General features: G+C 35.3%; 1 long non-coding RNA gene across 1 annotated transcript; it reads left to right on the top strand.

The window, feature by feature from the left end:
* The first annotated feature begins 5,758 nt into the window (after positions 1-5,758).
* On the top strand, positions 5,759-7,480 carry LOC122300906. The gene is made up of 2 exons (XR_006240091.1): positions 5,759-6,276; positions 6,794-7,480. It is a non-coding gene; the product is annotated as an uncharacterized LOC122300906 (long non-coding RNA).
* The last annotated feature ends 6,392 nt before the right edge of the window (positions 7,481-13,872 follow it).

Here is a 13,872-nt window from a genome sequence, read left to right on the forward strand (position 1 = left end):
ACTTCTGCCAACTTGCCTAACACGCATTCCACCCTCTCTGGTATTTCATTTTGCCTTTCTACTTGCACACACAGATCACTTCACTCCACTAATATCCCTTGGATTATTGACACAGGTGCAACAGACCATATGGTCTGCTGCACCTCATTGTTTACAACCATTACTGCTCATGTTACCTATTCTGTTAAGATGCCAAATGGTACTGAAGCCCCTGTCACTCACATTGGTACTGTCCAGCTTACACCATCCATCTACCTCACAGAGGTTTTATGCATTCATTCCTTTCATTTCAATTTAATTTTAGCTAAGAAATTGACTGCCTCTCTCACATGCTGCCTTGTTTTTATGTCTAACTGTTGCCTTATTCAGGACCTTTCCTCTTGGACAACAATTGGGAAGGGTGAAGTCAGGAATGACCTCTATCACTTGTCAAGCACTGCTGTCCCTCCTTCCACTTTAGTCAACACCATTTCACAATTTTCACCTGCCAAGTTTATTGGTTCAGCTTCTGTTTTTAATACTCCTAATGTTACTGACCTATGGCATTGTCGCCTAGGTCATCTTTCATTTCCTTGTTTAAGTTCAATTTCAGATCCTCTTGTAAAGAAAGATGTTTCATCTATTAATAGAAAACCTTGTTACATTTATCCATTGGCTAAGCTTCATCGTTTACCTTTCTCCCACAGTCAACATAAGACTTCTCGACCCTTTGAAATTATACACTGTGACCTTTGGGGACCTTGCTCAGTTGTTGCACATGATGGTTCCAAGTTTTTTCTAACAATAGTTGATGACTTCACTAGAAGCACTTGGTTGTACCTTCTCCAAAATAAGGCAGAAACCAGAAAATGCATTATATCATTTTCTAATCTGGTTGAAAATCAATTTGACCTTAAAATCAAAATTTTAAGAAGTGATAATGGGAGTGAATTCCAAATGACAGATTTTTTCAACAATAAAGGCATTATACATCAAAAGAGTTGTGTTGCCACTCCCCAACAAAATGGTATTGTGGAAAGAAAATATCAACACTTACTTAATGTGGCTCGTGCATTGAAAATCCAAGCTGGTCTTCCCCTTGAATACTGGAATCACTGTGTCTTAACAGTCACATACCTTATCAATAGAACTCCTAGTCCCTTCCTTCAAAACAAAACTCCATATGAGCTTTTATTCAACTCCAAACCCACCTATGCTCATCTAAGAGTTTTTGGATCCCTTTGCTTTGCCACTACCCTTCCCCATGGTAGGAAAAAGTTTGATCCCCGAGGTCGCATGTGTATTTTCCTTGGATATCCCTTTGCTATTAAGGGATATAAACTTCTTGACCTTGAAACCAAAACAACATTTGTCTCTCGGGATGTTGTTTTCCATGAATTAGTATTTCCATTTCATTCATTGTCTTCCAACACATATCCTACATCTCACACACCAGATTTTGTTTTTATCAAACCTTTACCAAACCTCCATGATTTCCCACCTTCTATTCCCATCTCCAATCCTCTTTCATCAACAGATTCTGCACACTTTCCCTCCCCTACGAATTCTCCAGTACCTGCCACCACAAATCCTCTTCATTCTCCTCAAACTTTTAACCATACATTTCCCATAACCACCACTACCAGTCCCTCTCCTAATCCACCCCTTCGCAGGTCAACAAGAACAAGGACAGCTCCTCAGTACCTACAAGACTTCCACTGTCAACAGGCTTCACTTCCTGCTTCCCACCCATTGTTGTCCAAGTCTCCTCTTGCTGAATCTGGTAACAGTTATTCCTTAGCAGACTTTCTTACATACCAGAAATTTTCTCCATCTTTTACTGCTTTTTCCACTTCCATTTTCACTATTTCTGAACCACAAACATATAACCAAGCAGTAAAGGACCCTGGCTGGTGTGAAGCTATGAATTATGAGCTGCAAGCCTTAGAGCAAAACCATACTTGGATCCTCACTGATCTACCTCCTGGAAAAGAAGCCATTGCCTGCAAATATGTGTACAAAACTAAGGTCAATTCTGATGGGACTATTGAAAGACTGAAAGCAAGGTTTGTTGCCAAGGGTTTTACACAACAAGAAGGGATAGACTACACGGAGACATTTTCTCCAGTTGCTAAACTGGTCACAGTCAGAGTCCTTCTCTCGGTGGCAGCAGTACAAGGTTGGTTTCTACACCAATTTGATGTCAACAACGCATTTCTCCACGGTGATTTGGACGAGGAGATTTATATGCGTAAACCACCAGCCTACAACAAAGGAGGCCCTCACCAAGTGTGCAAATTACTTAAGAGTCTTTATGGCCTTAAGCAAGCTTCAAGACAATGGTATTCAAAGTTTTCTTCCTCTCTTATTGCTTTTGGTTTTGAGCAATCTAAATCTGATTACAGCCTTTTTACTAAACTAGATGGCACTTCATTTACTGCATTATTAGTTTATGTTGATGACATCATTGTGGCTGGAAATTGTTCTACTTCCATTGCATCCCTCAAAGCCTTCCTAAACACTCATTTCAAGATCAAGGATCTTGGATCCTTGCGTTACTTTCTTGGGTTGGAGGTTGCCCGATCTTCAAAAGGCATTCATATATGTCAAAGAAAATATGCTTTAGATATTCTAGCTGACTCGGGCACTCTTGGAAGCAAGCCTCTCAAAATACCTCTTGACCAGAATTTTAAAATCAGTCAAGCATCTGGTGCTCCCCTTCTTGATCCAAGCTCTTATCGTAGACTCATTGGACGTTTGCTGTACTTAACAATCACTAGACCCAACATATGTTATGCTGTCCAGCTTTTAAGTCAATTTATGGATCACCCCACATCTACACACTTGGCCACTGCTCACAAGGTACTTCGATATATCAAAGCTACTCTAGGACAGGGCATTTTGCTATCTTCTACATCTCAGCTCCAACTCAAGGCATTTTGTGATTCTGATTGGGTCTCGTGCCTTGACACTCGTCGCTCAGTCACGGGGTACTGCATCTTCCTTGGCAACTCACTTGTTTCTTGGAAAGCAAAGAAACAGTCAGTGGTCTCTCGCTCTTCAGTTGAAGCCGAGTATCGCTCCATGGCTTCCACTTGTTCTGAGCTTACTTGGTTGAGGTACTTGCTCACTGATCTAAGGATTTCACACCCTCAAGCTGCCTTACTTTACTGTGATAACCAAGCAGCCTTACACATAGCTGCAAATCCTATTTTTCATGAAAGAACAAAACACATCGAGTTGGATTGTCACCTAATTAGAGAAAAGATTCAAAAGGGCAGTATTATCACATCCCATGTTCCTTCTCACAGTCAGTTGGCGGACATTTTTACCAAAGCATTACCTTCTTATCTTCTTCAATCACATTTATCCAAGATGGGAATAGTGAATCTCTACTCTTCATCTTGCGGGGGGCTATTACACACTGAGCATGAACAAGCTGCTACAAGTCGTTCCACAGCAGCTACAAGTCATTCTGGAAAAGGATAAGATTCCTCTTATTTCCGTTTTACATGTATTTTGTCTTATTCATTTTTATTCATAGTAAATATTCTATTGGTTGATTCTATTTTGGGATGTACGATTCTGTTAGTTTGTTAGAGTAGAGTGCCTATATGAGGATTCCTTTTTGTATCGTGATACACACTTTTCAGAAATACAGTACAGAAATTTTCTAGGCCTTCATGTATCATGCTTTCTGCAGTTTAGCCTTTCACTTCTTATTTTTGCTTCCTTACAGTGTGCATATATTTGCAGAGTTCATTTGAAGAACATATAGAGATGAACACATGGAGCTTGTGTTTCTATTTTTTAATTAAAAAAACATCTATTTATAAGTCTTTTTATTGATATACTTAACACATTGTTGAAGTGATATACTTAATATTATGCTTTTAAAAAAATTGTAATGTATCTTAAATAAATAGTATATTTACGTACGGACTTGTATGTAATAAAACTAAAAAAATAATTAATGTTGTTATGTATAGAAAAAGATCGAGATGGGTTAGTGGCATAGTTGCAGGTCCCTTTCACAATCGATATGTGCGATAATTTCAGTCTCTGATCATGTCTTTTAGTTATTTATTTGGCTTTAGGCAATTGTAGGTCCATTTCTTTTGTGCGTATATATTATATAAAGGCATATTATGTATTTGAGTAAGACTGGTCGGTCTTTCATGTTTCGTCATCAATTGGGATCGACGTTGAGGTATGGGCAAGGAGGGATATGAATATCCTCGTGCTTGGAAATAATAATAATGTTAATAATAATTATAATAATGGAGGCCAGGGATATCGAGATTATTGGTTGTGACTGCAGAGATCATGAGTTGCGTAGAATGCACTGCTTTTGAATTAGAAATATTATTTGTTCATCTTAGATTTACATTATATTATTTACAATATTATTTAACTCAACAAATACTATTTACATAAATTTTTTTTTTTAATTTTTAAATCCTCCACTTTACTAGTGTCTTGTTGTGTTAAAATGTAGGTTTGCAGAGAACTCTTTATTTTTTACTTATTATTATTTTTTTAAGTAACTTGGGCACTTTGCTCTATTTGAATAGTGAAAATATTTTATCTCATTTTATCATTATAAAATTTTCAAATTTTCACATAAAATATAATAAGTAATTCAATTTTTTCATATTTCAAAACAAAATTAATATAAAAAAAATAATATTTTAATAATATTTTATTTATTTTTTAACTTTTATTTAAAATCATCCCATCTCATATTATTATCCAAACTACACCTTAACGTAACAAGTAATGCTGAATCTAATTTTTTAGAGTACACAAATCTCGCATAGTTCATTTTAAAAAATAAAGTGCATGTTGCAATTAAAAAAAAAAAAAAAAAAGAGTTTTTCCTATAAGTGACAAGTCTATATTACATTCTTATTTCTCTTAAAAGAATTGTGCAAGAATTGCCGGTCTTAAGAAATATAAATTATTTTCCAAATCCAATCTACTAACAAAAGTTTCCAACGTGAACCAAAGTTTGATTACGAATCTAGTGTGTACCAAAAAAAGAAAAAGAAAAGAGATTGTAGCTTTCTAGAACTAATTAATGCTAAGAATAATGTTATTTTATATTTTATTTTGTTTCCTCATTTTAACTGCTCGTTAATTTTTAAATTTTTATTTTTATTTTTATTTATTAATTAAGAAAGTAATTATTAGTGTAATGATATATTTTTTTATTATTTTTTAAAAATATTTAAAAATGTCAAAAAAATATGAATAAAAAATTAAAAAAAATTAATCTAGAATCAGTTCCGTGATCACTGCTACGCGGCACCCAAATCGAACTCAAAATGAAAAAATAAATATATTTTGTTGTTTAAAAGAATTAATATGGAAAGATGCTTGAAAAACCGAAAAAATTGTGACCATTATTAACATTAAAGAGGAGATTGCGACAAAAAATTCACACTAATTAGGCTGTTAGAGTACTTGCTGAACAAGAATTAACTCCAATTAGGAGAATCTGATTTGTGGGGATCTTTCTAAGCTGTACCTCGCACGCTTTGAGGCTACACGTGGCGAGTAAAGATTGCTCAATAAATCACCTTAAAAACGAGGGAGAAAAAACCTCCCTAACAGCACATAATGGGCTAAGAATAGACCCCCTCCAAGTCGTGATATGATGATGCTTAGCTGGCAATCCAACGATCGACGGCCAGTATTCACTGACAGCAAATGTTGCTGATGTGGATTTTACCGCAGTCCTCTCCTTTAAAGCTTCAATCATTGGGTTTTCTCTCTCCCCAAAAAATTCCCCCTCTCTCCCTCTCTCTCTCTCTCTCTCTCTGTCTCTCTGGAACCCTGTCTCTCTCCCATTAAAGCCTCCACCATTTTCTTCGTTCGTTCATATTTAGCTTTGAGTAGAGGATTTTGTGGAGGAGAAAGAGAAAGAAATCTCTATGTTTGTTTGTTTGTTCTTATAAGATTTGGGTTCCTTTTGAAGTTATCAAAACGCAGAGAAAAAAGTGAACAAATAACAAAGGAGAGAAATTTTTGGCATTCTTTGCGCTGCTTAGGAAAATCATTGGAGAAGAACATACAGCGCCAGAGTCCTTTTGGGCTTGTTTGGATTGTCACGTTTCTTTTTGAAATGGTTTTCATGAGTGAGATTTTCTCGGCAGACGAAGATAAGCTTGAAGAAGGAGAGTGGGAGTGGGAGACAGAGAGATAATATACACCCAGTGCCAGATTGGCAGAAGTAGAAAGAGATAACGAACGAGAACAAGAAGAGTTGGGATTCGATTCTTTCTGCTTCTGCTGGTAATTTTTTATCAAAGTTCTTTTCTGTATTTGCCGTTGAATATTGTGTTTTTCTCTATAAATTTGATGAATAAGGACTCGTTTATTGCCCTTTGATATATTCGTATAGATCGACCCGTCTTTATATTCTTCTCGTGGGTGTGTTCCAGAAAATAAAAGATTATGTTGGATTTCATTCCCGATTACATGTTTTCAATTTCATAATACATGTTGGCTGTGTTTTTAGAGTATTTTGTTTCTCTGATGAATCATTAATGTACAAGTGAGGAAGAAATCATTATAGGAAACGATATTAAAGCATAATCAACTAATCAAGTTGTCGGCTTTGTGAAAACCATGCAAACATTAAAGAAAAAGGAATTTCTCTTCCCCTGCAGCGGAACAAACAGAAAAAGGAAATCATATTTTGATATTTTTTTTCTTGGCTAATTAATAGTTGTTTCGTATTTGGAAGCGGTGAAAATGTGTATATCCATCTGTACTTGGAGCTTGAAGTCTAATTTTTCTTCATTTTCAGGGTTATTGGCAATGTCTGCAACAATAATCAACGACCCAATGGTAATATCAGCCCCGGAAACACAACCACCCGCAGTAGCTACCAAACTCATCACCCAAATCGAAGTAGAATTCGTCATATGCGACTGCTGCGGGCTTACCGAGGAGTGCACACCGGCGTACATAGCGCGCATCCGGGAACGTTACCAGGGCAAATGGATATGTGGTCTATGCTCCGAGGCCATAAAATACGAGATCATGAGGTCCGAAGGGCTAATTAGCACTGAAGAAGCAATCACGAATCACTTCAACTTCTGTAAAACATTCAAGTCCTCGGAGCCGCCCCCGAATCCCACGGTGCATTTGATAGCTGCCATGAGACAGATTCTTAGGCGCAGTTTGGATTCTCCGAGGGGAATGAGGTCTGCGCCAACTAGTCCGGTGAAAGGTGACCGGAATATTCATGCTCCGGGGTTTCCCAGGTCTGGCAGTTGTATTTCTAGTCTTTCCGGTTCGTGAAGGTTTGGGATGGAAAGGGAACAATATAGAGACATACAAGGGGGAGTATACGTTTCTTCTTTGTGCAAACTGAACACCCAAAAAAGGAATAAGGGTTGAAATGATTAATGTAGTTGTCTGGTTATGATCAGGTATATGAAACTTTTTTCTCTGTTGTTAAAAACTTTACTCTGTTTTCTCTGAATCCAAACACCTGTCTAGCTAGTGGCGTATTGTTCTGATTGGAAAACTGCAAATGCTGAAGTCTAAACGCGTCACCTCACATGTTACAGGCGTTTAACTAATTACATATGCCTTAAATTGTGGTTTGAAAATTTTGCCAGCTAGGTTTTGACTGGTTCAAGCACTTGAATTTTGTGTATACTTTCTCTAAAATGTGACTAAGCTGGTGAAGATTGCATTATTATAGTTCAGATGGAGAAAGTTGTGGAATATGGATGCCTCTGATTAGGCTGTTCTGTTTTGAGCATGGGCATTATTTCACACACAGTTTCAGGATGGTATCTGTAGTACTTCGCTAGAAATTATGACTCTATGCCAATATGCCATTAAATTATACAGGTAAGTAGCAAATTTTCTATGAGATCCTTCAGATAGAGTAGCATGTCATGGCTGCATTACAGTTGTATAAACGATTCCACTGCCAAATATGACAAATTGATTGAGCTGTCCGCCACTGTATGGCCCTCTGCTATATGGCATATTTTGGGGAAAATTATTCAATCCTTCCTCACAATTGTGCAGATCAAGAGATATCGACCAGAGGCCAAATTTGTAAAAATCCAAGTTGAAGTACAACAATCACATTTTTTTAGTCTTTTAACTCTATCTGACTGTTTAAACTCTCTACAAGCGAAGTGATTGATGAATAGAGATATTGTTCAATTGCTTAACTGGATTGAATAGTTCAACTTTAGTCCTTTTTTTTTTTTTTTTTTGCATAGATTGAATTTCACATGTTGTTTGTATCTCTTTCTTTATATTAATCAATCCAATTCAATTAAGAAATCAAAGAGTACTTCACTTGTCAAAGAAATTACCTTAAGAAATAGTTGCCTGATTGGTGACCATAAATGGTAAGATGTAATTGCCTAATTGCTGACCATAAATGGTCATGGCGACAAAAAAAGAGTGAAAATGAAGATGTATTCGCAGTTGATTGTTACTATTTAAGTAGCAAAAAATCCTTTCACTGCACAAAGATCTTTTATAATAATATATCCCTAGTTTAAGGGTTCGTATGATAGATGAAATATGTCGAGAAATTATTAAACAAATTAATTTTTTTTTTCTTAATAGAATTGCTACAGCCATAAAGGGATTATATAAAATAATCTTACAAACTGACATGATTTAACGTGATTCATTATATCTATTATATAATAAAATTAATTTTACATTCTGACGAACCAATTGAAATCATGTTAGTTTGTAAAATTACTTTTATATAATCGTTTTATGGCTAAAATATTTTTCTTTATAAATTATAAAATAAAATTTAAAAATTAATACAACATTTTCAAATTTTAAAATAAAAATAATATTAATTTTTTTTAAATATTAAAATTTTGTGATACTTACATTTTTTAAAACTTAATAAATATTTTAACTTCAAACATTTTCTTACGATTTACATAAGAGTTATTCTACACGTTAACCTTAAGCTAAACGTGATGAGAAAAAAATAGAAAAAATAAAAAAAAGTGTGATATAAGGACTTGAGTTTTTCAACCATAAATTACAAGTGTCCAAACCAATCGTGCTACATTCGAGTTAAATATTTTATATTTTAATTCTAGTGTTAGTTAAGTTTTATTATACTCAAATATTCTTTTTATTATTTTAACATAACAATACTTTTTTATATATTTATGTTAATACTAAAATATCGAGTTAAATAGATATTAAAAATAGTTATTTTATTTTTAGATTTTTGTGGAATTTAAATTTAAGATTAGAAAATAATAGAGTTACTATCTTTTTACTATGAATTTATTACTTTTTTTTGTATTTAATTTTTTTAAAATTTTTTATTTTACTTTATAATTAAAGAAGTCATTATTAATAAAATTATATATTTTTTTAATAATTAAAAATATTAGAAAAATATTTAAAAAATTAATAAAAAAATTATAAAATTTTAAATCTTTCATAAATAGTAAATAGATAGTAATAGTGAAGTAAGCATATATCACTGCCCTTCAAGATTAGGTCATTTTTGTGTCCCCGGGCTACGAGACAGTCACGCGTTGTCGGGCTTTGTTAGATGCAGTCGATAAATATAATCGGGATGTAAATGGTTATACAGAATAAATAAATAAAAAAATTATAAACATGGTTGTACGGAATGAATAAAAAAAAATTATATAAGTCTCATATTAATTCACCTTTTTTAAAACGATTGTACACCGACGACTGTATTTACCGACTGCAAAAATCATTTTTGCGTGTTGTCTTTCTGCAAATTCCAGTGTCGTACACCTCTGTCTTCTCTCTATCTCTCTCTCTGCACATCTACCGGCAATCGAGACAGTCATATGCGCAAGGTCTTAACTATGCGCTCTCTCTCCCTCTCTCTCTGAGTATATATCCAACCAACGACATGATCATTAACCATTAACACGTTACCGTCATTACAATACACATCATTGCATGCACAAACTTTTAGCACAAAAACTAACGGTTTTAAGGAGAGTTGAAGAAAAGCTTCTCTTATATTTTCATACTTAAAATAATATTACAAAATAGTGCCATTTTATAGGCGTATGATATACAGAGTCTAGAATATTCTAGTATGAAAAAGATGCAATTTGTTATAAAGAGATGCAGTACAGAGGATGCGTTTATGTGACACTCCGCCGTGACGATTGCAGATCTGACAAATCAGAGAATTATTAGTGGAGGCAGAGAAGTTACTCCCATTCTTACCTCGTCCATGCTGAGAGTTGGAACGACCACTTCCTCTGCCACGAGAATTGTTTCTACCCCCTCGATACCCCTCGGCCACTTTGGGCAGGTTGAGGTTTTGCAGTGAAGTTGGCTGAAGGTTCACTGTTAAAGACCTGAGTGTCTGAGTGGTGAAGCATACGAGCTTCATGAGCCAAGAGATGGCCAAGTAATTCTTCAGGTGATATAGGTTCAATATGGGTAGTGACTAATGATATAAGAGCATCATAATCACTGCTGAGACTAGCAAGCAAGTATGGTACGAACTTAGTGGGTGGAAGTGGACAGCCTGCAGCTGCCATGGTGTCAACCAGAGTTTTAGCTCAGCAAAAGTAAGTAGAAATTGAATCAGAACCCTTCTTTAGGGAGACAAGCTGAAACTGAGTTTGTAATACACGAGCTTGAGAAACAGACGAAAAGGAGGATTCTTCGAGCAGTATTGCAACCCACCACTTGGGCAATAAGAGGTTCTGAGAGAGATGAAATAAGAATAGACATTACTATTTGGTCATATTCAAGCCAGGAATCATAGGCTGGGTTTGAGGTGGAATCAGAGAGTATAGGTTTTGGAGGAGGACAAGAGCCATCTACATATTTGTAGAGGCGCTGCCTACGAAGGTAAGGGACGAGTTGTGCCTTCCATAAGAGTTAGTTTTCGGGACTAAGTTTGAGTGAAATGACATGGGACAAATTTAGATAAGGAAGAGCGAAGGAAGAAGAAGAAGAAGAAGAAGAAGAAGGAGAAGCAACCATGGATGTTTGTCCTATGGTGCTCTGATACCAAGTTGAAGAAAAGCTTCTCTTATATTCTCATTCTTAAAATAGTATTACAAAACAGTGCCTTTTTATAGGTGTATGCTATTCAGAGTCTGAAATATTCTAGTATGGAAAAGATGCAATTTGATACAAAAGTTTGTTACAAAGAGATTCAGTATAGAGGACGCGTTTAAGTGACTGCACTGGATGTTTGGTGCTGCAATGGTTGTGAGCTGGTATTTGGTGCAATGACTGTTTTATCCTTAACAAGGAGGAGCGTAATTAAGTTGTTTTATATGGAGGGCTGGTGTCATTCTCCTTCTTTTTCATCGTCATCGTGCTCCTTCTTTGGTTCTACAGCAGTACTTGAGGCTATGCGTCCAAAGTCGCCAATCCCCGAGGATTTGGATTTGGATGGGAAACGAAGGCAAACGCTCAAGCTCCAGTTCTTGGAGACACAGTTCAGATAGATTTACATGAGGTCAGCTAGCTAGCATTTTTTTTTTTTAATAATTTGCACGTTTTATGCTGAGTGGGTTTGGGGTTCTAAATCTTAGAACATTTTGAAGAATTCTGCTACTTTCTTCTCCTCGGCCTTTTCATTGGCAAAAAGAGCTTTCCAAAATATGAGGTGCATGGGCCTCAACACTTTTGTGTGCAAAAACTTAGTGGTATTTTCTCCTTTAATTTTACTTGGTGTTTTTATATTTTTTATATTTTTTTTATTATAAAAAAAAGAGATCTGTTCTGCCATGCTTTACTCATAGTTACAAACTTACAAACAGCTGGCTTCATGTAATTTTGCCCACCTGTGTCCAGCTCCTTCCCTATATTTTGTCCCTATTTCATGTTACTTTGCCTTGCTTGCCCACGACAAGTTGGCATATTGTTGCGGAATGTTTTTCGAGCTCTCTCCTTATTTTCACATTTGACCGCGTCGACACACGAGTATTACATATGCTACGGTGCAGCATGACTTCTTGCTAGCATTAATTGTTACGTTCTGGTCAATTTTCTACCCATTAATTCTAATTTTCACTAATATCATAGATCATATGATATTCTTTATACAGTCACATTGTGATCATTCGTATACACAGTACTACTGTATTAATACATAGTGAGAATTCACGGTATTTGTTTTGATGCATGATTAATGGGCTAACCATGTTCTTTGATTTGTTCCTATCCTTTTCTTCCTGATCTCTCTTTTTGTTAATTATAAGCAACAATTCATATTTCCTAGAATTTGTCTGAATTTTAGAGTTTATAGGAGAATTAAGAGATATTTACATAAAGTGAATCTTGTAAATTTGTAATTACATTGATTGAGCATTTAATAATGCTCAATAAAATCATAAGTTGCTATATATATACTAGTAATAGAGCAACGTCAAAGGGATGTTTGCCTAGTTTAGATTTTTTACAAAATAAAAATGATTAATAAATTATCTAACCGCATGTTTAATTAAACACCCAGTTTTATATTCTCACAACAGAAACAAGACAAGACCTCAGCTAACGTCTTGAACTGTAAAATGTAAAGAAAAAAATTAATTCCATTAATATAAGGAAAAAAATCAGATGATTACTAATGAATTAACCCATTCTATTAATTTAATATTAATGTTATAGATGAATAAATTTATTTTCTCTTAAAGCTTTTATGAACAATTAGTATTAATTTAAAAGAAAAAAATACTATAAATCATTTATGATAAAATTTTTAGATAAACTAATTTTTAAGATTGTTTGATTTTAAATATAAAACTTAGAGATAAAAAAATGAATCCTAACCCATGTGGAAGCCCAGCCAAAAAAACAAAGCCTACCCCCCAATTAAACGACACCATTTTAGCCCCAGCTTTAAAACCCTAGTTTTATTCATTCTTCTTTAATTCTCACCCTCCCTCCTCTCACATGGCCAGATCTGGCTAACGCCTTTGTGACGCACTATGCATACAATACATATATTAAGTTTTCAAGGTGTAAGCTAGAACTCGTTAAGCAAGGACCCACTGAGTCTTTCACCGACTTCATAACTCGGTGGAGGGCCCAAGCTGCTCCTCAGATTTCACATAAGAAGTAGTAATTTGCTTACTCAGTACCATGTCCATAATGAAATGACAATCAACTTCGATATGCTTGGTTCTTTCATGGAACACTGGATTACTTGATATGTAGATAGCTGCTTGATTATCACTGTACATCCTCATGGGGCTAGACATAATGAAGCTCATCTCTTGCAAAAGAGATCTTACCCACATCATTTCACAGGCTATATAAGCAATAGCTCTATATTCAGCCTCTGCACTCGATCGGGCCACTACATTCTGACAATCCCATCAATTGAGCTTCTAGATCGTGTAGCCAGTCGTTTTTCTAGGGAGCCAAACTCTTGGGACCACGCAGTTCTTAAAGATGAGCTATTTTTCCCTTCATATCTTGCATATGATGGGCTTCATGCTGCTAGGAGAACTATGGATTTCTATCTTTTTATGAATAGAAAAATTCTCTTGAAGATTGTGTGAGCAAGTTCAAAGTTTTTTTTTTTTTAGTTGTACTTTTCCCTTCTAGCACGCTGTATTGAAGGAAGCTCCCTCATGTTCTAGTTATGTATTTCTCTGTTCCTCTCAATTCTCCGTTCGAAGGTATTGTTTGTTCTCTTTATGTTGGTTCTATTCCGTTTATGTTGGTTTACTGGTTATGGTTTCTTTGCAGTACCTGTTTCTTGCTTCCCATTGTGTATTTGTTGGTTCTTCTCGGATGTTGGAGTGCGGTGGAGTCATGTGTGATGCAAGAGGCTTTTGATGCTCATTAATGGCAAAATTAGTTTAACTGCTTAACGGGAACAATAAAATTAACAAAAAAATAAGATTT

This window comes from Carya illinoinensis, chromosome 2 (assembly GCF_018687715.1).
Source record: "Carya illinoinensis cultivar Pawnee chromosome 2, C.illinoinensisPawnee_v1, whole genome shotgun sequence".
Classification (NCBI taxonomy): domain Eukaryota; kingdom Viridiplantae; phylum Streptophyta; class Magnoliopsida; order Fagales; family Juglandaceae; genus Carya; species Carya illinoinensis.